The following is a 25,874-nucleotide window of genomic DNA, read 5'->3' as shown; positions in this document are numbered from 1 at the left end:
TTGCAGTAGTCGCTGAATAGGGAGATATATATAGAAGGGGGGGTGGGGTAACTAGCATAAAATTTTAGAAACCAGATCTTCAAAGTAATGCATGTTGAACAAATTTTGTTAATCACAAATCTCATTATAAATGAGAAAATTTCTATCTAACAAAGTATACTCCGAGGAATATACAAATCATCAGAGGTTCAATGTCTTCCAGGTCAAAAGCAATGCTATATCCTTCATATATGAAAGTTAATGAAACGATATAATTTACTACAAAAACCTTAGGAAAATATTTTTATTATATTTATGTGTACATTCATATAAGCAATATGAAATAAATCATATACTTAATATGAAATGCTAAGATAAACTACACTGTTTAATAATAAAGAAAAAGCTTAAAATTAAGCTAATCAGTACCAAGTCTGTTTTGGTTTAAATTTTAAAATGACTATGTACTGAATAAGAACACATACTAAAAAGCAAACCAGAATCTTTTGGTTTGGTGATAGCTGAATGAAAGACAGGGGTTGAGGGGAGGAAGGGGCAAAACTGGTCAGCATTGAAAAGGCAGCAGGATACCAAGTAACTGTCCCTGCCACAGCTGGAGGAAGCGTTGGGTCCGCTTGTACAGTGGTCTGGGGCAAGGTTAATAGATAATGGAGCTACAAGTCACTAACAGAACAATTATGTGCACTTGGAAAACTACGTGGAAAAAAAACAATCAACTGCTTTACAAACTCCCCACAAATCAAGGGATAAGGGCAGGAATGAGGGCATGAAAAATGCTTCGTGAAACTGGCATGGAGACCCTCTGGTGGAGAGGGTGGGGCTGCTTTCACACTCTGATGTACACCCACTGCTCCAAACATAAAACAATGGTCAATTAAATTTAGAGAAAACCATAAAGGCACAGCTAGGCTCAAAAACAGCATGAGAATAAAAACAAAACAAAAGGCTCCCAACTCAAAAGGACCTAGAAGCAAGGTATCAAACACAGAAGACAACTAGTTAGTTCTACAAATGCTAACCAACAAATCAACTAGAACAAAAATCCATTCCATGTGCAATTTATTGTATAGCTTGTTGGGGACTTTAAAAATAAACATACTTGGGCCAGGCGTGGTGGCTCATGCCTGTAATCCCAGCACTTTGGGAGGCCAAGGCGGGCGGATCACTTCAGGTCACAAGTTCAAGACCAGCCTGGCCAACAGGGTAAAACCCCACCTGTACTAAAAACACAAAAATTAGCTAGGTGTGGTGGCACGCAACTGTAACCCCAGGTACTCAGGAGGCTGAGGCAAGAGAATCGCATGAACCCAGGAGGCAGAGGTTGCAGTGAGCTGGGATTGTGCCACTGCACTACAGCCTGGGCACGACAGAGCGAGACTCCCTCTCAAATTAAAATAAATAAATAAATAAATAAATAAACAAACATACTTGGCCAGGTGCAGTGGTTCACACCTATAATCTCAGCACTTCAGGAGGCCAAGAAGGGCAGATCACATGAGCCCAGGAATTCAAGACCAGCCTGGGCAACATAGTAAGACAAATCAGCTGGGTGTGGCAGCTCTCACACCTGTATTCCTAGCTACCTGGGAGGCTGAGGTGGGAAGCTCGCTTGAGTCCAAGTAGTTGAGGCTGCAGTGAGCTATGACTATGTCACTGCACTCCGGCCTGGTGGCAGAGTAAGACCCTGTCTCAATAAAAAAAAAAAGAATCAAATAAGCAATTAAATATACTTAAGATTAGAAATACATGAAGGAATCGTGTATAAAAAAGATGTTATGAATAAAAACAGGAAGAAGTAAAACCAGAACAAGGAGATGTGACTGAAGAAATGAGAAATCCTGGAAATAAATGAATAATCATGAAAAATTTTTAAAAAACCTTAAGAGATAGGATAAACGCTAGACTAAGCCCAGTCAAAGCATGAGCAAATTGAAAGCTACTACAGAGAAATGTGCCCAGGATGCAGCATGAAGAATTACGAAACACAAAACGGAGCAGTTCAGAGGCAAGGGGGACAGATGGACTCCAGTCCACACCTCAAAATAAGCAGCACTGAGACACGGAGGCAAAGGGTCAAGCTGCAGGATGTTGAGAATAAAAAAAAAATCTTCAAAGTAAATTACAATATTGTTTGGAAGCTTAATAGAGCATTAACATGGTCATTTACTTAATTTTTTTAAAACTCTACAGTTATGCAGCCATTTAAGATAAGAAACTCTTAAAAATACAATAAAAAGGGACCATTGTCATTGATGGTGACCCTAAATCATTTATAAAGCAAAGCCACTTTATATGTGTGTGGCTAATAGCTAGTTTTGATTCCCTGAGGCCTGATGTAGTTTCAGAACTGAAAAATTATTTTCCAGCTAGAATGAGATTCATCTAGAAATGGGGTATCCTATCTTTAAGAAAATACTGTCGTCAGTGAAAGCAACATATTGACATAGTGGTCTACCACTGAAAAATTTTAACACGGCCGGGTGCAGTGGCTCACGCCTGTAATCCCAGCACTTTGGGAGGCCGAGGCAGGCGGATCACAAGGTCAGGAGTTTGAGACCAGCCTGACCAGCATAGTGAAACCCCGTCTCTACTAAAAATACAAAAATTAGCTGGGCGTGGTGGCGCACACCTATAATCCCAGCTACTCAGGAGGCTGAGGCAGGAGAATCGCTTGAACCCGGGAGGCAGAGGTTGCAGTGAGCCGAGATCATACCATTGCACTCTAGCCTGGGTGACAGAGCGAGACTCTCAAAAAAAAAAAGTTAATGCAGATAAAATGAATTTGGGCCTTAAACCAGAATTTAGAAACAGCACACCAACTTCATTATAGTAAGCTTCCAGAGCCTTTGTTTGTATTATTTATACAAAGAATCAGAATAGAATCGTTACCAAAGGTATAAAAATTGCTTTTTCAAGTGTCCCTGACTTTAAATCTTATTTTTACAGTCCTTAATAGTGTCTGCTTTTAAAAAATCACTTATGTTTTCTGTTAAATGTCATGAATTTCACCTTGGGTAGAAATCAATAGGCAGAAAATGAATCAGACTTACAGTAATTGATGTCAATAAAACATATTGGAACCACTATTTTTTTTAAAATGCTGAGAACCACAAAACCATTCCTGTAAGAGAACAGTCTAAAAAATTAAATCTACTTTCACTTCTGTTTTGTTTACCTTCTGCTTTCCATAATGACAGCTTAAGAACTTCAGGCCCTGGGCTTCTGCTGTTTGCCGGAGGACAGTGGTACAGTTGACTAAGGACACATGTAGTTGGCAGACATCTGAAAGTGGAAGGCTCACAGCTTTCCTCACCGGGAATCAGACTATCAATCACCAGCTTCTGCCCTCCATGGTCCCAGGGAGAAAAGTATCATAGGAATCCACATGATACTCCTACCCTGAAGTATGGAGAACCATCCTCACAGAACTGGGATGATACTTTGGTGCACAATTTGGAGTGTGAATGGGAGGAAAACAGAACATCAAAATGAAACTGGCTTTGGTTAAGAATTTCTTTTGTATTCCAAGAGTGGCACAAGTTTCTGCTACCAGGACCAAGGAAAAGGCATATGTATTATTATCAACCAAATGAGTTTATAAAGTACTTTCTAGATGTAGTGTACTTTTCTACATACCATCTGAGGGGTAAGGATGAAGAAGGAACAAAGAATAGAATACGACCAATGCCCAAAATTATTTGAAGTGAGAGTGCTTCAGTGAAGCCACAACAATAAAAAGAAAATCTGGGGAAGAGAGGAAGCAGGCAACCAAGCTCCTCTGTGTGGCTTTCCAAAGAACTCCCCATATGCATTAAGAAAGCAAGGTTCAGATTCAATGCATTAATCCCTTCAATTCATCCAAATATCGACTGAGCATCAACTATGTGGCAAGCACTAAGCATATGAAGATTAACAAGAAAGACAAAAGACCTGCCCTCACAGAGCCTGCGCTTCAGGGGGAAAGACAGTCAAACAGATGTCTGAGCTAGGCGCTGTTACATGCAACCCTCATAAACGCTACCATCCCTGCTGCCAACAAGTGTCCCAAACACAAGGGATCTAATCACTTTTTTTAATTCTTCTTCTTTCTTTTCGAGACAGGACCTGTCTCGCTCTGTCACCTAGAGTGGAGTGCAGTGGCACAATAAGGGCTCACTGAAGCCTCGACTTCTAGGGCTCAGGTGATCCTCCCACCGCAGCCAACTGGGTAGCTGAGACTACAGGCACCACGCACTACGTTCCACCATGCCTGGCTCATTGTTTCTATTTTTTTGTAGAGACGGGGGGAGGGGGGGGTCTCGCTATGCTGCCTGGGCTGGTCTTGAACTCCTGGGCTCAAGCGATCTGCCTGCCTTGGCCTCCCAAAGTGCTGGGATTACAGGTGTGAGCCACCGAGCTCAGCCAGACCACTCTTATTAAGGCACAATGAATCGTTCAAAGGCCACAACCTCTAGCTGCACCTGCATCTTTCTTTTTGCTTCTTCCTGGGTATTAAGAGTTCTGGCACTGAAATGTGCCTAAGAACAATGGTACCAGGCTGTACACGTAAAACCACGTGCATCACACATTATGAGCAGTTTAAGGATAACTTGGTCTACATACAGATTTCTCATCTTTTTCAGACTAATCTATGAGGAAGATGCAACTCCACTAACATAGCGCTAATTTAGGATGTTGCTGAATAAACAGCAAAGATTTAAAACCATCAGTTCAGTGAGTGCTTACTATTTACTATGCCAAGATGGGTTATGCCTTGTCATGACGTTACAAGAAACACAACCCATTTTAGCCTACAGCCTGTGGTTTCCTATTGTCTTCCCCACTACGAAGGCATGCAATGTTCAGGGTGACTCGAAATTCCTACTCAAGAAAAAGTATCTGGGCCAGGTGCAGTGGCTGATGCCTGTAATCCCAACACTTTGGGGGGCTGAGGTAGAAGGATCACTTGAGCTCAGGAGTTTGGAACCAGCCTAGACAACATAGGCAATATAAATAAAATAAAATAAAAAGTAAAGGAAGACATTGTACCTCTTGATGGGAATCACACTCAGCAACTTGCAGAGAGGTGGGAGAAACCTGTGGCTACTTCTGCTAACAATCTAATGTTATTTTATTTATTATGATTATTATTACTTTTTGAGACAGAGTTTCACCCAGGCTGGAGTGCAGTGGTGCAATTTATGCTCACTGCAGCCTCTATCTCCTGGGCTCAAGCAATTCTCATGCCTCAGCCTTCCAAGTAGCTGGGATTACAGGTGTGTGCCACCACACCCAGCTAATTATTTCCAGTTTTAGTAGAGACGGGGTTTCACTGTGTTGGCCAGGCTAGTCTCGAACTCCTGACCTCAGGTGATCCGCCCACCTCAGCCTCCCAAAGTGTGAAAGAGATAAATACCCCAGCTCCTTGCTTCTCAGGTACGGCAGTGTGAAGGCATGGCCCTCGCAGTCTCTCGGACGTCCCCAGTGGGTTTGAGCCCCGCTGGCCCAGTGGGAACCTGCTCCTTCATGTCCCTTCCCAGACATAGTGATTTGTTTCTTTCTGTCCTTTGCCTTCTAATCTTTTGGAATGTTAGTGTTTTTCTCATTCATATAAGCTCTTTACGTATTTTAAAACCATCAACTCTTTATTGGAAATCACTTTTCCAACTTATCTGTTTGCACATTTAAAAAATCAGGCAGGGCGCAATGGCTTACACCTGTAATACCAGCACTTTGGGAGGCCAAGGGAGGAGGATTGCTTGGGCCCAGAAGTTCGAGACCAGCCTGGGCAACATGGTGAAACCTCATCTCTACAAAAATAAAAATAAAACAAGTAGCTGGGTGTGGTGGTACATGTCTGTGGTCCCAGCTACTCGGGACGCTGAGGTGGGAGGATCCCTTGAGGCCCAGAAGTCAAGGCTGCAGTTCGCCATGATTGGGCCACTGTACTTCAGCCTGGGCAACAGTAAGATCTTGTTTTAAAAAAAATTAATACTGAAACAATTTAGTCCAGGCGCGGTGGCTCATGCCTGTAATCCCAGCACTTTGGGAGGCCGAGGCAGGCGGATCACGAGGTCAGGAGTTTGAGATCAGCCTGGACAACATGGTGAAACCCTGTCTCTACTAAAAATACAAATATTAGCCAGGAGTGGTGGCCCATGCCTGTAATCCCAGCTACTCGGGAGGCTGAGGCAGAAGAATTGCTTGAACTCAGGAAGCGGAGGTTGTAGTGAGCCGAGATTGCACCATTGCACTCCAGCCTGGGTGACAGAGTGAGACTCTGTCTCAAAAAAAAAAAAGTTTAAAAGTTTTTAATTTTTATGTATTCCAACCTATTGACCCTTTCCTCTGCAATTTCCTTTATTGCTTCTAAAAGTAGAAAGTCTTCTTCTTCAATATTGGAATACCACTTTTTTAAAAAAAGCACTTAACATTAAACCATCAGAGTCTATTTTCCTTCTACCATCTTCAACTATGCCCATTATATTGCCTTTACGTCTCATACTATGCTGAGAATAGGTGTTTCTTCTGGCTTGGTCAGCTTAACACAGTTCTATTATGCTTGGTGTCTTCTTTGTGTTTGTGTATTTCAGCAGCTCGAAAGGCTGCATCCTCCTCCCTCTCCCGAAATTCAAATAGTAACAAAATGCAGCTGCATCCGGTAGTTCTGATTTCAGAATGAACACATCACTATTTTTCAGAGATAGACAAACTATTATAATTAGATAGAGTTGGTTTTTAAGAAGATGATGCAGGTTACCTTCATTCTTTGCAACTATTTAGCAAATTAAAGGTCAAGAGGAACACAAGATATCAAAATATAAGGAATTTTTAAAACCTACAATAGTATTTTTGTAGTTAAAATAAATACTGCTCCTTTGTCCTTCTGTAAGGAAAGAATGGGCAGGATGGCTCTGGTATAAACATTTCCCCCTTCCCCCATATTTATGTTGTGTATAAACTTGCAGTAAAATACAAGAAAATATTGAAAACATTAAATTGTTCCTGTTTATCATGTTCATAAGCAGATCTTTAAAACAAAGAAAGCATAGCTCTCCATGGCAGTTATCTGACTTCTAAACTCCAGGGGAAGCAAGTTGTATTTTATCAAATATATTTAATTAAGAAGCAATGTTCAGAGTATCTATTTCATATAATAGGCATAACATAGAAAAATCTCAACAAATTAATATATCTTACCACTTCCTCAACATATTTAGTAAAATGGGATTTTTAAAAAGTATTCTTATCTCTTTCCGCTCTAGTCACAAGCCTTGGGCAACAGATGCAAGATCTTTTGGTCATCTGCCTTCTTAGAACGGAATACATAAAAAATAAATTGTCTATACAATGGAAGCAGGCAGTAAACCTTTGCTAATAACATATGATCAATTTTTAGAAGCTTTTGAAGGCTGAGGGATGCCAAATCCTTTCTTAAAAGGGCTTGCTCAATATCTCAAAGCCACAACTACAACTATATAGGAACCAAAATCCATATACATATTGCTAGAAACAGATCCGGGGTCACTATTATTACATGAATAACTTAGGCCTTATAAACAACTATTGCAGAGATAATATCCTTTAAAGACATTACACAATTGGCTATACACTCTTCCTCCAAAGCTCATGAAATGACAACATCTAAGTTAGGTTAAGAGGGAAACAAAGCTTTCCCTAGGACCTGCAAAAATCAGGATGAACAAAGAACTTTAGGAACATTAAATCTAGTCAGATTTTCATGCAACAGCAGTACATAAACTCGGGGAAAAAAATCACTATTAGAATGTGTCTTTCCTACTGTGCTAAAAATCAATCTTCGCAAGATTACTCAAAGCAAACCATATAAAATTTCACTAAGATACATTCATCTTGTGCTCTTGTTTAAGAAGACAAGATAGCTAGAAGGCCAGAATTGTAAAACTCTTTTAAAGTAACTGGTTTTACCCAATCCCCTAGGTATATTAAGGCAATATGATGCCAAAGCCAAGTTTTAAGGATCACCTTCAGAGTGAAGACCACATTGTACTTGCAGCCAATTTTTGTCCTTGCATTTCAAGTTATGCCAAGTGTTGATGGGTCAGGTAGTTATGTCATGGTCCCTGTCCTCAATGAGTTCCCACTGTGGCCACAAATAGTGTTGAGTAGAAAGTACTGATCAGAGGGGAAGTCTATTCTACAGGAAGAAGGGAAAAACATCAAGGTTGGCTAGTAAAAACGAGAGTAGCAAATTTAGGAGTAATTGCAGAGCAGTCACATCTGGTGCAGAGGAAAGAGGAAGCTTCCAGGCACCACTGACCTGCTACCTCTCCTTGCCGACTTTGGTTGGCCTCAATGGGTGGTAATAAATCATACAGCTATGTCCAAGCTGCTTCCCCTAGTCTGTTCCGGCACTGTTGCTTCAAAGGAAACCTCAGCAATGAGGGCCAGGGTGGAGAAGGGACGGCCATTCTGAGGCTAGAGCAACCTCAGAAGCCTGCTGCTTGTGTCACTCTGCAGGTTCTTGCCATCACACAAAAGGTCAGAAAGGAGAGAGGAAGCTCACGCCATACTACGATGACCTGCGACCGGGTCTGGTTTGCCCAGGCTCTTAGAAAGGAACATGGGACACATGTACAACTGTTAAACATCTTGCCACTGTTCACCAAGCCTGGAGAGGCTTCCCAGAAGAGATGACAGAAGAGCTGTCCCGTACATCTCAAAGGAGCCGACACTCGTAGGTCTAGCTTGGTCATCAGCACAGCACAATTATGCAGACATTGGGCCCTCCATAAGGATTTACTGAATGAGTGTGCCAAACCGGTCAGAAAGAACCAAGGTGAAAGCAGTGGATTTGGATTGAGAAAATAGACATAGCATGATGATGACGATGGCAAACAAAATAAGAACCGCATAAGAAAGTACCAGTGACCAAGTCAACTTTGAGAACTTTCTCTGTTCTCTCCCTTGACCTCCTTAACAGAAGGCTCATGGGGCATTTTCTAGCAGTGAGTAATTTCCTGCTGATATCCAGGGAATGCTGGGTGTTGAGAGAAACATTTCTCGGAAGAATGTGCCTCTTCACCTCTACTTCTCCTGCAGGTCGCACTGTTTTCTGATGTGGTACATTCCTGAGACGGAATGTAGTACATTCTATCTGACACAGAATCTAGGCTCCCCACAGCCTCCTTGCAAACTAGGGACTGAGCAGGTGGATGGCTAGGATATCAAGAAGGTTTTCACATGGAGCCCTGAAACAAGCCAGATAGAGACCTAGTATAATCCACAGCATTCCCAGTGGCAGGAGGACCCAATCAAGACACGACAGAACTCTCTGCGCAAACACTATTCAGGCAGGGGTGGCAAGCACTGTCTTCCCAGCTCCCTGTGCCTCGAAGAGCTCCCCATGATGATTAGCTCCCTAGAGGCTGGACTCTTGAGTACTTGGCAGGCTGATGGGCACCTCTGCTGAACCCTGGACGGTAGCAGCTTATTTCCTGGATATTTTGCCTTTCTACCTGAGTCCAAAGTATAGGTGGTACTCGCTCCTCCGATCCCTGAGTGACATGGTTTGTAGTTTTGCCCCCTCTAAATCTCATGTTGAAATGTGATCCCCAATGTTAAAAATGGACCTAGTAGGAGGTGTCTGGGTCACGGGGGCAGATCCTTCATGAATGGCTTGATGCCGTCCTCATGGTAATGAGTTATCACTCTATGAGTTCATGTAAGAGCTGGTTGTTTAAAAGAGCCTGGCACCACCCCCTTCTCTCTCATAATTTTTCTGTTAAGTTTAAATGTATGTTTTTAAAATTTTTAATAAGGCCGGGCACGGTGGCTCACGCCTGTAATCCCAGCACTTTGGGAGGCTGAGGCGGGCAGATCACGAGGTCAGGAGTTCAAGACCAGCCTGACCAACATGGAGAAACCCTGTCTCTACTAAAAATACAAAAAATTAGCTGGGCATGGTGGCGCATGCCTGTAATCCCAGCTACTTGGGAGACTGAGGCAGGAGAATCACTTGAACCTGGGAGGCGGAGGTTGCAGTGAGCCGAGATCACACCATTGCACTCCAGCCTGGGCAATAAGAGCGAAACTCCGTCTCGAAAAAAAAAATTTTTTTTTAATAAATGAAGTTAAAAAAAGTGAGAGGAAGTGAGAGAAACAGACGACAGGCAAAGAAGATCAAACATACACATAACAGGCTGAGTTCCTGAAGAAGGAAACCCAAGCAATGTACCAGACGAAAAACAGAAAACTCTAATTCAAGATTTTCCTGAGATTAAAAAAAAAGATTTAAAACTACATATTGAAAGAGCACATGGATTTTTGAGGGAGAACAACCCAAAACAGCCAACACCAAGACATGGTTGCATAAATGATTAGACTTTGAATTAAAAGGTTAAAAAAATCCTTTGTTCCTCAAGCCCAGGAGTTCAAAACTGCAGTAAGCTCTGACTGCCTCACTGCACTAAAGCCTGGGCAACAGGGTGAGATCCTGTCTGTTTAAAAAAAAAAAAAAAAAAAAAGGGAAAGAGGGAAAAAATCCTTTGGGTACATAGACAAAAAACCCTAAGTCACTTATAAGCAAAAGATAATTAGACTGTCAAACATTTACAGCAATGCTTTATACCAGAAGACAACAGAATAACATATTTACCTTAAAGAAAGAAAATGTGATCCAAACATTTTTATGTAGAGACCAAATGGCCTTAAAATAATAGGCTGCTGACAAACTATTATGAATATGTACTGTTGATTCACAGAATATTGTTCCCACAAGCCCTTCCTGAGGAATCTAGTGCAGAAAGAGCTTCAGGAAGAATTGAGAGAAGAGGCTGGGCGCGGTGGCTCACGCCTGGAATCCCAGCACTTTGGAAGGCTGAGGCAGGTGGATCACCTGAGGTCGGGAGTTTGAGACCAGCCTGGCCAACATGGAGAAACCTTGTCTCTACTAAAAATACAAAATTTGCCAGGCGCGGTGGCACGTGACTGTAATCCCAGCTACTCAGGAGGCTGAGGCAGGAGAGTCGCTTAAACCCAGGAGGTGGAGGTTGCGGTGAGCCAAAATCGTGCCGTTGCACTCCAGCCTGGGCAACAAGAGCGAAACTCTTTCTCAAAAAAAAAAAAAAAAAAAAGAATTGAGAAGAACTTAGAGTGAGCATTAATATTTACTAGTAGGTCTAAGATAGAAGGATGTAAGGGAGACAACACTCTATACTACAGCTATGTCCGAGGCAGAGGCACAGAACAGGACGAGTTTGTGAAAAGTAAAACAATCTTGCTTATTGCTTTTATAGGTAGCAGCTAGGAATACTTCAAATCAGACTCTGGAGGAGGGTGAAAGAAGGGAGAAGAAATGAATATTAGCTAACTTCAACACTGCTCACAAAAGGGAATCACAACAACAGCCAAACACTGAGAAGATGAAGGGCATATAATAAAGATAATAGTATAGAAGCAACTATTAGAAAACACAAATGTTCCTAAATGCCAAAAGATTTAATGATCTATAAAATTTCTTCTCATATTATACAAATAACATGTCCAGTGTATATAATACAAAGATATAACAATAACCTAACCAGTGTTCACAGTCTGGCAGTGCCTACTCTTCCCCACTCTTCTCCAAACACACGCAAACGTAAACAGCGAATTCTTACTGCTTGTTTTTACACAGATAGGATCACACTGTACACATGACTCTGACAGTCACACCTAACTAGTTTTTCTTCTCAGGTCCTTGCTGTTTGCTTGTATAGCCCCTTGGCCGTTTTATCTCCTGTTTCCACATTTTTTTTCCAGCTGACTTTCTGGTCAGTGTGCTTGTAGCTACCCCATGCAACCTGACAACCAGCTTCTCTTCTGTCCTTTTCATGCTTTCTCAACTCCAAATACTATAACACAACTTCCTTTTCACATTTCCGTTTTTTTTTTTTTTTTTAACTTTTTACAACACCCTCAAATCAAAACTCGGGATTGTTTTCTGATTATAAAGGTACTGTGTTTCCATTTAGAAAATTCAAGCAACACTGAAAACCAGGAAGTATAAATCAACTGACCACCTATGTACCAACCAGGGTGCTGAGTATCTTTTCGGTTATTTGTTCCCCAGATAGGCAGCCAGTGGAGAAAGTTCGATGGCCTATTACCACCTGAGAACAACCTCCACTCAAGATGAAGAGCAAGAGCTCAAAGCCTCCTCTGTTACTGGAACTTTCCCCATGTTTATTCTTCTACTTACTCTACTCTGCTTAAATTACGGGCCATTTGACATGTACATTACTGTCAGGCCTTTTTCAGACATTGCTGATGCTTCAGTCCATTTTGAACGGCATTCAATGGTTCTCTGTTGGTTAGGTATCATCCAGCATACCTTTCAGCACCCAGGGTAACTATAAACTGGCTAAACCATATCTAAACAATCAACAGGCTTATAAAGTACAAGCAAATTGGCAATTCTGTTTTCAATCTCATTTCTCTTACAGGTAGCTGCTTTCTTAAAACAGGTTTAAAGAAAACATACAAGGGTATGACGGAGATATGATTAGGAGAGGGAATGCTTTTTGAGGGCAGAACAAAACAACCTAGAATTGAATCACATTAAAAACAGCTTTCCTAATAAAAGAGTATTGAAAACACAATGCATACACACGTGGATACGAGTAACACTGGGGAAATACGAATAAGACGAGCAGACTGTATCAACGTCAGTATCGTGGTTGTGATACTGTACTGCAGTTCTGCAAAATGTTATGGGCAGTGGATGGGGGAACTAGGCAAAGCGCACATGGGATCTCTCTGTTTTATTTTTAAAATTTATTTATTATTATTATTATTATTTTTGAGATGCAGTCTTGCTCTTGTTGCCCAGGCTGGAGTGGAATGGTACCATCTCGGCTCACTGCAACCTCTGCCTCCGGAGTTCAAACGATTCTCCTGCCTCAGCCTCCCAACTAGCTGGGATTACAGGCGCCCGCCACCACACCCAGCTAATTTTTGTATTTTTAGTAGAGACGGGGTTTCGCCATGTTGGCCAGTCTGGTCTCAAACTCCTGACCTCATGATCTGCCTGCCTCGGCCTCCCAAAGTGCTGGGATTACAGGCATGAGCCACCGCGCTCAGCTCTGTATTATTTCTTTCAACTGCACAGGAATCTACAATTATGTCAACAACAATTTTAACTAAAATATATGATTGGCAAAATATAGATCAAAATGTTTAGAGTGCTTATAAGCTGCAGTGATAGGAATAAAGAAAAATTTTACTTTTTTTGTTTTCTACAGTAAACATGAAATATAGCATAAAAATAGAAAAGTAAGTATTTCTTAACAAGAGGTAAAAAGATATAATCAAGACTTGGGACATGTAAAAAATATTTTATAAAATCTCAAGGAATATAAGTAAAGGGAATACAGGACTGTTCAACAAATCACAGGATTCTAAGTTATTAAAAACATCCTTAAAATTAAAAAAATCGGGGTAAACAAAGGGGAGGGCCTATGTATAGTGGTAAAACATTAACTTAAGGGAATGGTATGTCAGGTGGCGATGTGCTCTAGGGACCAATGTTCTGGCCACACGCCTTCCCTGTGTTCTTTAAAATTGCTAAGCCACTTCTAATCACATCATTCTTTAAGCCTTGCTTAAGTGCCCAAGGACCACTTCAAACAAGCTCAAAGCTCCTTTGTAAACACTTGCATTGCATCTTTTATTTTTCTTTCCCAGCACTCCTCCACAATTAAAATTAATCATTTGTGTGACTGTTTCAGGTTGGTCTTCCTCTTATAACTATAAAAGAGGCCATGGGTACACGTTTCTGATCAGCACACCGCCTGGCAACTGCATTCACGGAATACATTTTTAAATGAAGTAAGCGCCAACATAAATTATATGAATATACAGATGGCTATCACACTGCCTTATAGGGGAAAGTAAGACTCTTCTGTTCAAGAATAACTGTTAGGTAGGTAGATGACTCTCAAGAGCTGAGTCTTCAATAAGGCTTTATTTAATTTCACAAACATTTCTGAAGGATTTATGGAGGTATCCCATCTTATGTGGTGACTAAATCCTACAGTTAGATATGAGGTAAAATTTGCGCACAATCAAAATTAACCTCAGGAAAACATACCTTAAATTGCCAGCATCTAAGCCTTACACATTTTAATGCCTAGATTTTAACCTCTTTTCTCTTTTCAACTGATACCTCCCTTTCCCCAGAGGATATCAAGGTGTGGTTTGATATTGGCAATGTGGTATTCAAGGAATTTCTTTCTCTCTATTTGGGGGTGGGGGATGGGGACCAGTACATATGGTTTAATTAAGGAAGGCTAAATGTATATACGACACAAGACCACAGGGTGACTGAACATTAGGTACTGAGGATACAAAGATGTGAAAGGCAATCCCCATGTTCCTATAGGGTTCACATTCTAGCTAAAAAGAAAGTAATGTATAAGCAACCAAATAAAAATATTAATTCATATAAAATGTCTAAGCATTAAAAAGGAAAAGCATGTTGCAAAATCCTATTTTGCCTGTCAGAAGCTAAACACTGTTCTTTCTAGCAGCTTGCTTTCTGTAACCAAATCCTAACTTTCCCCTAAGCAGATGGAGTCCTAAGGCGAATTAGGGCAAAGTTAACGTGGTCACGGAGGCAACAGAGAAAAGAGTATTCATAATAAAATATTTCCCATACTACAAAAAAGAGGGGATTCAATAGAAAGGACAGCTCAGTGTAGGAAGAGTGAGGCACGTGCTCCGCTGAGGCAGGGGCTGTGAATAGAATGGTGGGTGGCTCCGCAGGCAGAAGACACAGCATCAGTAAAGACAGAACGTGGAGCATGTGCTGCAGGTGTACGGGGACCTGGCCAGGAGATCAAGGGAGTGCCTTTATCCAGGCATGCCTTCAGCACCTGTGTTAGGAATCTGGAGGTAACACCCTCATCAATGGGGAATGGAAGTTTTCAAGTAGGACAGTGATACATAACATGTCCTCCCATGAAAGATACAGCAGAAAGGAAGGACCTGAACCAGCTGAAGGCGTCTTTGAAGACCACAGATGAGAAGGGCCTGAACTAAGGCATGGGAAGGAAGTGAAGGAAAGAGTTTCAGACATACATCCCAAGAATAAAATTGGGCCTGTAATTCCAGCACTTTGGGAGGCCAATGCAGGAGGACCGCCTGAAGGCAGGAGTTCCGCCTGAAGGCAGGAGTTCAAGGCCAGCCTGAGCAACAGTGAGACTCTGTCTCTACAAAAAATAAAAACAAAAAGTTAGCTGGGCATGGTAGCAAGAGCTTGTAGCCTCAGCTACTCCAGAGGCTGACGTGGGAGGATCATTTGAGCCCAGGAATTTGAGGTTACAGTAAGCTATGATTGCACCACTGCACTCCAGCCTGGGTGACAAAGCAAGACTGCATCTCTTTAAAAAAAAAAAGGATAAGGATTAAGTTGGAGGACTTGGCAGTCAACTGGATGTCAGAGTAAATTAGAGTTGAAGATTACTTTAGGTTTTGAGTTAGAGTAACTAAGGAATAGATACAAATATTAACTTATAAACATGCCACTGACTTTATAATTACTCAATGTATTTCTCAATACAGCAAAAGAAAAAAAATTACAGTAAAAACAAAAATCAAGCTTACAAGCAGATAAAGCAGTCCTCTACGTTACAAAATACACCCTCCAAACAAAAGCGGCAGAAAGCTTACAGAATACATTAGAAAACATATAAAATCTTATGGCTACTGACTTCTAATATATTTTAAAATAATGCAGCATATTTTCACGGTAAAAAAATGGCGTAAGTGCTTGAGTGATTTTCTGGCAAAAATAATTAAATGTGTTTCAAGGAACTGCTGGTAAGTCAGAGCAAGAAAATCTAAAGTCTCATTTGGATTAAATTTGCTAAAAGCAGAAAGTGCTATTTAATATGACAGCTTCGGCCGGGTGCAGTGGCTAACACCTGTAATCCCAACACTTTGGGAGGCTGAGGTGGGCAGATCTTGAGGTCAGGAGTTCGAAACCAGACTGACCAACATGGTGAAACCCTGTCTCTAATACAAAAATCAGTCTGGCATGGTGGCGCATGCCTGTAATTCCCAGCTACTCAGGAGGCTGACGCAGGAGAATCGCTTGAACTCGGGAGGCGGAGGTTGCAGTGAGCCGAGATCGCGCCATTGCACTTTAGCCTGGGCAAGAGAGAAAGACTCCATCTCAAAAACAAAAATAAAAAATATGACAGCTTCTATAGCCAGACAATCTGCTCCTCTTCTGTGCTCATAACTATTAAGGAGAAAAAAAAATCACGGAAGCTTCCATCATTCTCTGCCAGAAGGCACTTGTGGAACAATCTGGAGTTCTAGCAAGCAGCCCTGTTCCACCTCCAGCCTCACCTGACCTATCTTCTTGGTTACAGTGATGCCCGACTGAACCTTTCGGAAGTGGTACATCAAATCTTCCTTTCTGGGGGGGGCAAGGGTGTCCCTTCCTGCTGAGAAGTGAAACAGCAGCCACCAAGTCAGGGACAAAAAGCCTCATGTGAACAAGCAAGGGGCCTCCAGCTCTCGACGAGCCAGCTGAAAAGAGCGGGCTTCTACATGGAAATCCCTTAGTCTGCATCTTCACTGGCTAGCAATTGAAAGCTCTTGCATTTCAGCAGTGTTTGGCTGAGGACAGAAATGGGGTACAGGCTGAGTGCATCCAGGCTGGGGGCGGGGGGCAGGGGGCAGTGGGTAATGTGATGTCTCCCGGAGATGAGAGCTCCCAAGACATGTTGGAAGCCCTCTGTACAGTTATGTACTGCCATGAAAAGGTCTTATCTGAAAACTAATCTTAAATAAGAAATATAGTCAAGGGAGGCAATGTAAACTCTAGAGGCTGTTATTTTCTGCAACATGATATACAATGGAGAATTAGATGGAAATGCGTGTATGGTTTACAAGATTAGTCATCTGGGATTCTACAACCTCTCATAGCAAAATTAGTATGTAATAACTCTGCCACAACATTTAGATTTAGAAATTCGCTAGAACACCTCAAAAAAACTATATATTTATTTCAAAGTCAGGAGAGTCTGATAGGATATTCAGTTGTAGACCAGAGTCAAAAACCCTGGTCAAAAGCAGAAAAAAAAAAAAGTGATATTAGAGGAACAAAACAGGGCAATACCTGCAGACCCCAGGAGAAAACAAAAGGGGATAATGAAGACAGCCAGGCCCAAAAAGTGTTCCTGGAAGCTACTGATCTCCAACCCAGCAATTCCAGCCTAATCCTATTTCTCAGGGCTCTAATCTATGCCCTGCATACCTGGACCCAGTCTGTACTCCAAAATTCATGGGAATGAAACTTAATTGGAAATGATAAAACCAATTCCAGTGCCAGGATTGCAGGAAAAGGGATCTATGAACACACACCCACCCACACATAGACAGACACACACATACCCCATCGTCCACATGGAGCCCAGAATGTTTTTTATTCATACAATCATTATTATGTATAATATTAAATACCATACATACAAATCATTATCATAGATAGTTCTATGGGGGAATTACATATTAATTGGAATACTGCAGGTATATTGCAGATTATATAGGTTCTACGGACTCATTTGGGATTTAACCACCATTCACAACACGGATTCTACAGGACAATACAATCAGAGCTCCAGAGAACCAACTTTCCAACTTTTCAAGCATGACACATTTGTGCGTTAAGGACTGTCTGTACTTTCATGCTTGATTACCGTTTTGACTCTATGTCAGCCAAAAAAGTCCATCTGAGCAACATTCGCTGAACCGACCCAAAGAAGATTTAAGGGGACACTCTGTAAATAATAAACTGTGAACCTCACAAGCTAGGTACTCCATGACATGTAAGACTAGCCATGGCTTTTACCCAAAGCCTCTCGATTTAAAACAGATTATATGAGGATATTTAAAAAACAAACTCATGGACACAAAGTTTTGCCACAAAAACCTGCTGTTCTATTTTGCAGGCCATTGTAGTTAGTTTTTCAGCTGTTTGTTAACATCTCTATCATCCATCCTCTTCAACTGGCATTGGTAGGTTACAGATCTCCCCTTAAATACAGAGGTAGAAAGTACAACTACAGACAGATTCCATACCAGAAGACGCAGTTTATTACTAGTCTGCAGCCAATCCCAGGTCACAAGGCGCACATGTGGAGAACCACAGGGCTACCATGGTTACCATGCGCGTAGCCAACACCACATGCCCTGCAGCCTTATAGGGAAGTAGCCCTAAGATCCCACATGTCAGTAATTGCTAGTGATAGCCGTGGTACCACTAGCGGGGAGAGGATGGTAAGGAGAGAAGCAGGACGAAGAGTATGGCCGTGGATGGGGACTCAATAACACACAGAGAGCGACCGGGGGCTAGAGCAAGCACAGTGGAGCCCAGCATACTGGAATACAAAGGCTCACTACTTCCCACATTGTCCACGACAGCTTCTATAAGACTCCCTGCCAGGCACAGTGGCTCACGCCTGTAATCCCAGCACTTTGGGAGGCTGAGGCAGACGGATCACCTGAGGTCAGGAGTTCGAGACCAGCCTGGCCAACATGGCGAAACCCCGTTTCTACCAAAAATACAAAAATTAGCTGGGCATGGTGGCGGGAGCCTGAAATCCCAGCTACTAAGGAGGCTGAGGCAGGAGAATAGCTTGAACTCGGGAGGCGGAGGTTGCAGTGAGCTGAGATTGTGCCACTGCACTCCAGCCTGGGTGACAGAGCGAGACTCAGTCTCAAAAAACAAACAAACAAAAAAGACTCCCACCAACAACCCCGCCTTGAAGGTTTTATTTCTACTTTGTCCTCAACTGTCCCACCTCTGGCCTTCAATCTCATTAAAAGGCATTTTTATGTTTAAAAACACTCAGTAAATAGAACTGAGGATTCAGAACCACAGTCTAAACGAGAGAAGCAGAATGAAAGCCGGTGAGTGTGGTGGTCTGGAGAGGAACTACCTACTCTGTTCAAACTCAGTTACTCTGATGACAGGCAATCAAAGGCTCCAGGAAAGTAGCCCATCAGAGGAAAGACGCTGGACCAGGAGAAAAGGGTTCCCTTCAGGTCCCAGGTCTGCTCTGGGACCACTAATAAGGCTGGGTCTCAGTTCACTTAAAAAACAATCCTTGGCCAGGTGCAGTGGCTTGTCCCTGTAATCCCAACATTTTGGGAGGTCGAGGCAGGAGGACTGCTTGAGCCCAAGAGTTGTAGACTAGCCTGGGCAAAATAGCAAGACCCTGTCCCTACAAAAAAATAAAAATAAAAAAACAATTAGCTGGGCACAGTGGTACATGCCTGTAGTCTCAGTTACTTGGGAGGCTGAGGCAGGAGGATCATTCGAGCCCAGGAGGTTAAGGCTGCAGTGAGTTTTGACTGTGACACTGCACTCCAGCCTGGGTGACAGAGTGAAACTCTGTCTCAAAACGAAAAAAAAAAAAAAAAATTGGCCAGGCGTGGTGGCTCACGCTTGTAATCCCAGCACTTGTAATCCCAGCACTTTGGGAGGCCGAGGAGGGTGGATCACGGGGTCAAGAGATCAAGACCATCCTGACCAACATGGTGAAACCCCGTCTCTACTAAAAATACAAAAATTAGCTGGGCATGGTGGCATGTGCCTGTAGTCCCAGCTACTCAGGAGGCTGAGGCAGGAGAATCGCTTGAACCTAGGAGGCGGAGGCTACAGTGAGCCAAGATCGCGCCACCATACTCCAGCCTGGTGACAGAGCAAGACTCCATCTCAAGAAAAGAAAAACAAATTAAAACATTTTTTAAAAAAGCAATCTTTGCTCCAAGTCATTTACTGCAAGGGGTTTTACTGTTAAAATAAGTAACAGAAAGTTCACTGCACACTGTGAAATTAAGTGCTTTTATTCTAAATTCAATTACATTCACGTAAAGTTCCAGTTAAAACAAACCTAAAAAAAAAAAAAAAAAAAAATCAGCCAGGCACAGTGGCTAAGGCCTGTAATCCCAGCACTTTGGGAGGCCAAGGCAGGCGGATCACCTGAGGTCAGGAGTTCAAGACCAGCCTAGCCAACATGGTGAAACCTGTCTCTACTAAAAATACAAATATTAGCCAGGTGTAGTGGCGCCCGCCTGTAATCCCAGCTACTCCAGAGGCTGAGGCACGAGAATCGCTTGAACCTGGGAGGCGGAGGTTGCACTGAGCCGAGATTGAGCCACTGCACTCCAGCCTGGGCGACAGAGCAAGACTCTGTCTCAAAAATAATGATAATGATAATAATAATAAATCAAATATAACAAGAAGCCAAACCAACACTAAAAATCCCTTTTTCACAAGAACAGACATGTCATCAGCTCAAAGCTATAAAGCCCAACTTGCCTAGTCAAGAACAAGTGTTTGACTAAGTTTATGTTTATATCTTCCTTCTCTATTCAATTAATACCATTCATTTCACAAAGATCCAGGAGATGGGGGGAAAGTTGAGACCCACAAATAACAGAATAATCTTCAGGGCTGAACTAAGGATAATATATTAAGAAAAAAGTTAAAAACAAAAACAATGATTTGGTTTCAGACGCAAAAGTGTCATCTGCTCAGAACTTTTGCTATAAACTTTCTGGCAAGATCAAAATCTCAGGAAATTCCAAACCAGTAAAAGTCTAAAGTAATTTCCTAAAATTACTTAGGAAAAATGATCTAACTTTGGAGACCCAAGCATGCTCCTCCCATTGTCATCCAGTTTTTACTTTTATATTGGACTACCAAACCCACCACAAAATCATAGCTAACAAGAGCTTTGCTTCCTGCAACTTGAAAAATCTCTGGCTTTTAATAAATGCCTCTATTTCCTGTCAGCACTGGTCAGTCCCAGCTACAAAACCTACGAAGTTTGAATGAGAGAGACTCTCTCATACCACTGATGTCTCTCATACTTGGCCAGCACACTGGAACACAAGACTAATAAGCCACAGGGAAACTACCTCTCCAGAGTGGCATGGTCTGTGCAGGGCATGGAGGCAGGGCCAGCTGATGAAGACATGGACTGCTTCGAGATAAGACTTAGCTCCATCGAGCATTAACATAACTGGGATTAGATCCACTGAAACGAAGTCCAATTCCATGCAAGGCACCATGAGGGAGCCACCAAGCATTACACACAGTTCTCACTGAGAAATGGTATACAATCTCACGGGGGGAAAACACCACATACAGAAAATTACTATAAAAAGGAACAGAGAAAACAAAGTGTAAAATCTAAATTGATCCTGGGTAACACATGGTTCAACACAATATCATCAACTCAAAGCCTCCCTAGCAATCACGGTTTCCAATTCATGAACCTTCTAAACAGCATTCTCATCTATTCATTCAGGAACTACTTATTGGGTATTTTCTTTCTTTTTTCTTTGTTTTTTTTTTTAAGATGGAGTCTCACTCTGTCACCCAGGCTGGAGTGCAGTGGAGTGATCTCAGCTCACTGCAACCTCCACCTCCCCAGTTCAAGTGATTCTCCTGCCTCAGCCTCCCAAGTAGCTGGGACTACAGGCACCCGCCACCACGCCTGGCTAATTTTTGTATTTTTAGTAGAGACAGGGTTTCACCATGTTGGCCAGGCTGGTCTCAAACTCCTGACCTCAAGTGATCCGCCCACCTCAGCCTCCCAAAGTGCTCGGATTACAGGTGTGAGCCACTGCGACTGGCCTTGTTGGGTATTTTCTATATGCCAAACACTATATTGGGTACTAAGAGACACAAATGACTAGAACAAAAGCAGCCCCGCCCTTTATAAGATTTGATAGATTACTTGGCAATAGGTAAGTAAACAGGCTATTACAGAGCAATGCGTGTTATTACAGTATACTCAGACATGGTGCTATGAAAGGAGGCCTTCAGAGGGCCATGGGAGGACCTAGACAAGGCAGTTAACTTGGACCTGTGGAAAGGGGAAATCAGAGAAAGCTTCCCAGAAGAAATGTACAAAATGTGACTGGAAAGAAGAACAAGAATCAGTTAAGTAAAAGGTAGGATATTCCAGGCAGAGGAAACAGCATATGCAAGGCTCCATGAGAGGCAAAGACCACCACAATTTCAGGAACAAAGTGCCTCTGAAGGCTGTCCCATAGTGCACAGTGTATGTGTGCACACTGAATTCAAGGGCCGATGCTACATCCTGGGTGAGTGAATGAGATGGCTCAAAAAGAACAAAAGGGCTAAATGAAAGCAGCAGATTGGGTAAACCCTGTAGGAACTCCTCAAGTTGAGGAACAAACAGAGATGACACCGATGAGTAAGGTCTAGGACTAGCTAGAGAAGCAGGAGATATAAAAGAAAAGGAAAAAATAGAGTTATTAAAACAGGGAAGGGAATATTCAATATGCAAATACAGGTCTACCACACTGAACTGCATTAAAATTAGGATGCAAAATATCCACTGTATTAGTAACAAGGAAGCAGATCTTGTCAAGAATTATTTCAGGCCAGGTGCGGTGGCTCACACCTGTAATCTCAGCACTTTGGGAGGCTGACGGGCGGATCACTTGAGGCTAGCCTGGCCAACATGGTCAACATGCCAACAAGCCTGGCCAACATGGTGAAGCCCCATCTCTACCAAAAATACAAAAAATTAGCCAGGCGTGATGACAGGCACCTGTAATCCCAGCTACTCAGGAGGCTGGGGCAGGAGAATCGCCTGAAGCCGGGAGGCAGAGGTTGCAGTGAGCCAAGACTGCGGCACTGCACTCCAGCCTGGGTGACAGAGCAAGACTCAGTCTGGAAAAAAAAAAAAATTATTTCAGTGGCTTGGTAGCATAGAGCCTCACTTCCCTGAAAGATAAACACACAGAGTGACTGGAAGATGAACGATGGGCAGAGTGACCTATTTACTTCAAAAATTTCAACCAGAGAAGGAGAGTATAAAGCAGTGGCTGGAGGGGCCGTCTCGGCTGGAGGAAGCTGAGAACGTTGAACTGGCATACATAAGATGATAATAGGGAGGGCCTGGGATCCATTCCTCGAGAGTCACCAACCCCTTATTGCAAGATGCCTTGAACAGGTGAGATGGGAAGGGGTCAGGAGCGCAGACTCTAGGAGCAAAGGCTCCTTTTCCCCTGTGAGAGAAATGAGGTGAAAGGATGGCAGGTAAGCTTTAGATCTGATGGCCAGATGCTGGGGGAGACAGATTTGGGATTAAAGACTGGATTTCTAGGGGCTCAATACTGGGGGATTTTTTTTCCAGCAGCACTTAGGAGCCTGGGCCCAGGAAGACAAAGGCAGGGGAAGAGCCTGCTCCAGGGCTAGAGGTGGTAGGTAAGAAGATGGACACAAGTACAGTGGAGAGGCAGCATCTAAAGTGACTGACCACAGTCTCAGATGCATAAGGAGGGAAGTGAGGAGGCTGCGGTGGGGGGAGGAGAGAAACAGCTGGAAATCTGAATAAAGGAGAAAACCCAAACTAGAGAAAGCAACTGAGCGAGGGAATCTGGCAGCACAGAGGCTGTAACTAGAGAGCAGAAGGTCTGAGCTTAACAGTAGGTCAAAGGTAGAGACTATCTCAACTGCCAGGGAAGGAAATAGCTGGAAGAGAGGAACAGGAAGTTCCCTGGGACATGAGGTGATGATGCTGGGTGGGCTGCCCAAATGCACTGACATGGGCCAGGGGTGACAGAAGCCTTGAAATGGAAAGACAGGTTGTGAGCCAGGTAAACTAAGGGGAGTAGGGAATGCTGCAAACGGGCCCATTTAAAATACAACTAAGCTGGGCATGGTGGCTCACACCTGTAATCCCAGCATTTTGGGAGCCCGAGGCGGGAGGATCACTTGAGTTTAGGAGTTCAAGACCAGCCTGGACAACATAGTTAAGACCCTGTACCCCACCAAAAAAATCATTGAAAATAAAATTAAATTAAATACAACAACAGAAGGCAAGCAATTAAGCAATTCCCCACTATGGCAATTTATTGACTAGAAAGCTTAAGTCCTAAGATACATACATGCATACAAATACATACAGTGAAAGAGAGAATCTGCACGTGCGCGCACACACACACACACATACACCCTATGTGCTCCCCCGCACCCCTCAGGCATTTTCACTCTCCTCTGCAAATCAGAAAACAAAAGCATAATCAACAAACTGGGGTCTTCTGCAGAGTTTGGTCTTCTATCCAGGATGCCTTTTTATCACTCATTATTACTCACTCCCTTCTTCAAAACTGCTGCCTCCCCCTGCGACAGTGGCCATGTAACGGCTACACTTCAGTGACTCTGTCAAGGAGCTTATGAACTATGGTTCTTTTACCCCATATATCTACTTCTGCCACATGTTCCATGGTATCCACTCAGTGACACATAAATGACTCCAAAAGAAAACTAGAAAGAGAAAAAAAAAATCTCATCATTCAAAAAAATAGTCAAAATACCTTTTTATTCTCCTTTGTCATCCATTTTTAAGGAAAACCTTTCCCCTTTCCCCTTTCAGACGTTTAAATGATTTGTAGTCAACAACTATCAAAAAACAATCATCAAAAAAAAAAATCAAATCCAGGACTACTTCTGTATATAATCCTCATAGCTAGAATTAGAAACAGGAAAAAAGGGGAGATGTTTTCACAATTTCAGTGGTTTGCAGACAGCTAGTTCTGCTATCTATGTGGCATATATGGCAGAGAGACTGCTTCTATATGGCAAGGGAAGAATTTAATAAATGTGTGAATGGTAAACGGGGAGCAATCAGGAAATCATTCAGAATTAATCAACATAATTTTTGTATTTAAATTTAAGTAACCAGGCCAGGTGCGGTGGCTCATGCCTGTAATCCCAGCACTTTGGGAGGCCGAGGCGGGCGGATCGCCAGAGGTCAGAAGTGCGAGACCACCCTGGCCAACATGGTGAAACCTTGTCTCTATTAAAAATAACAAAAATTAGCCGGGTGTAGTGGTGGGTGCCTGTAATCCCAGCTACTCAGGAGGCTGAGGCAGGAGAATCGCTTGAACCTGGGAGGCGGAGGTTGCAGTGAGCCGAGATCGTGCCATTGCACTCCAGCCTAGGCAGCAAGAGCAAAACTCCATCTCAAAAATAAATAAATATAAATAACCATAAAAATATCAGAATCTGTAATCATATCTGAAGTGTTACAGTGCCTAAAAATTCAGTCTTATCACTTAGCCATTTAAAAGTAAGATAATTATCAGTACACTTGAGTTTTTTAATAAGGTACTTGACTTGAAAGAATCACTCAAAGCTATCTGTGTACTGAGAATTGCTAATAAGAGCACATAGGCTGGGCATGGTGGCTCACGCCTGTAATCCCAGCACTTTGGGAGGCTGAAGTGAGTGGATCATGAGGTCAGGAGTTCGAGACCAGCCTGACCAACATGGTGAAACCCTTCTCTACCAAAAATACCAAAAATTAGCTGGGCGTAGTGGCAGGCGCCTGTAATCCCAGCTACTTAGGAGGCTGAGACAGCAGAATCGCTTGAACCCAGGAGGCGGAGGTTGCAGTGAGTCGAGATTGCGCCACTGCACTCCAGCCTGGGCGACAGAGCGAGACTCCACCTCAAAAAAAAAAAAAAGACCACATAATGGGATAAACCAGCCAACATCATTGAAAATATCCCTTAAAATTCACAACAACTAAATGAGACCTTTATTCTCATAGTGGCGGCTGCAAGTCAGTGAACTAGGCACATGTTTTCAATATATTCCTAGTGGGAAGGCTAAAACTTGAAGATTCTTTTAAAAAATCTTTACATATTAAAATATAATTTTTTTGTACAAATCAAAGATTATCTGCATACATACTTGGATAAAAGTTATCACTTCACTTCAATGAATCCTGTACTGCCTGCCTACTAATTACTGTGCACTGTTGTTGGTGTTCTAGGGCTACAAAATTTACAATGAAACAAATATCACCCTC

At 42.5% G+C, this 25,874-nt stretch overlaps 1 protein-coding gene across 2 annotated transcripts in view; it reads right to left on the bottom strand.

Moving 5' to 3' along the window:
- Positions 1–25,874, bottom strand: part of PTPN1 (protein tyrosine phosphatase non-receptor type 1) — a 74,983-nt gene that overhangs the window by 34,853 nt on the left and 14,256 nt on the right. The window contains exon 2 of one of the 2 annotated variants that reach the window (XM_016938131.4): positions 24,155–24,325. The exons of the other annotated variant lie outside the window; for it this stretch is intronic. The gene's annotated coding sequence lies outside the window, so the exon portion shown is untranslated. The remainder of the gene's footprint in view (positions 1–24,154; positions 24,326–25,874) is intronic. 2 annotated transcript variants of the gene reach the window in all.

Source organism: Pan troglodytes, chromosome 21 (genome assembly GCF_028858775.2).
Source record: "Pan troglodytes isolate AG18354 chromosome 21, NHGRI_mPanTro3-v2.0_pri, whole genome shotgun sequence".
Lineage (NCBI taxonomy): Eukaryota > Metazoa > Chordata > Mammalia > Primates > Hominidae > Pan > Pan troglodytes.
This window is presented reverse-complemented; position numbering and strand designations above follow the sequence as displayed.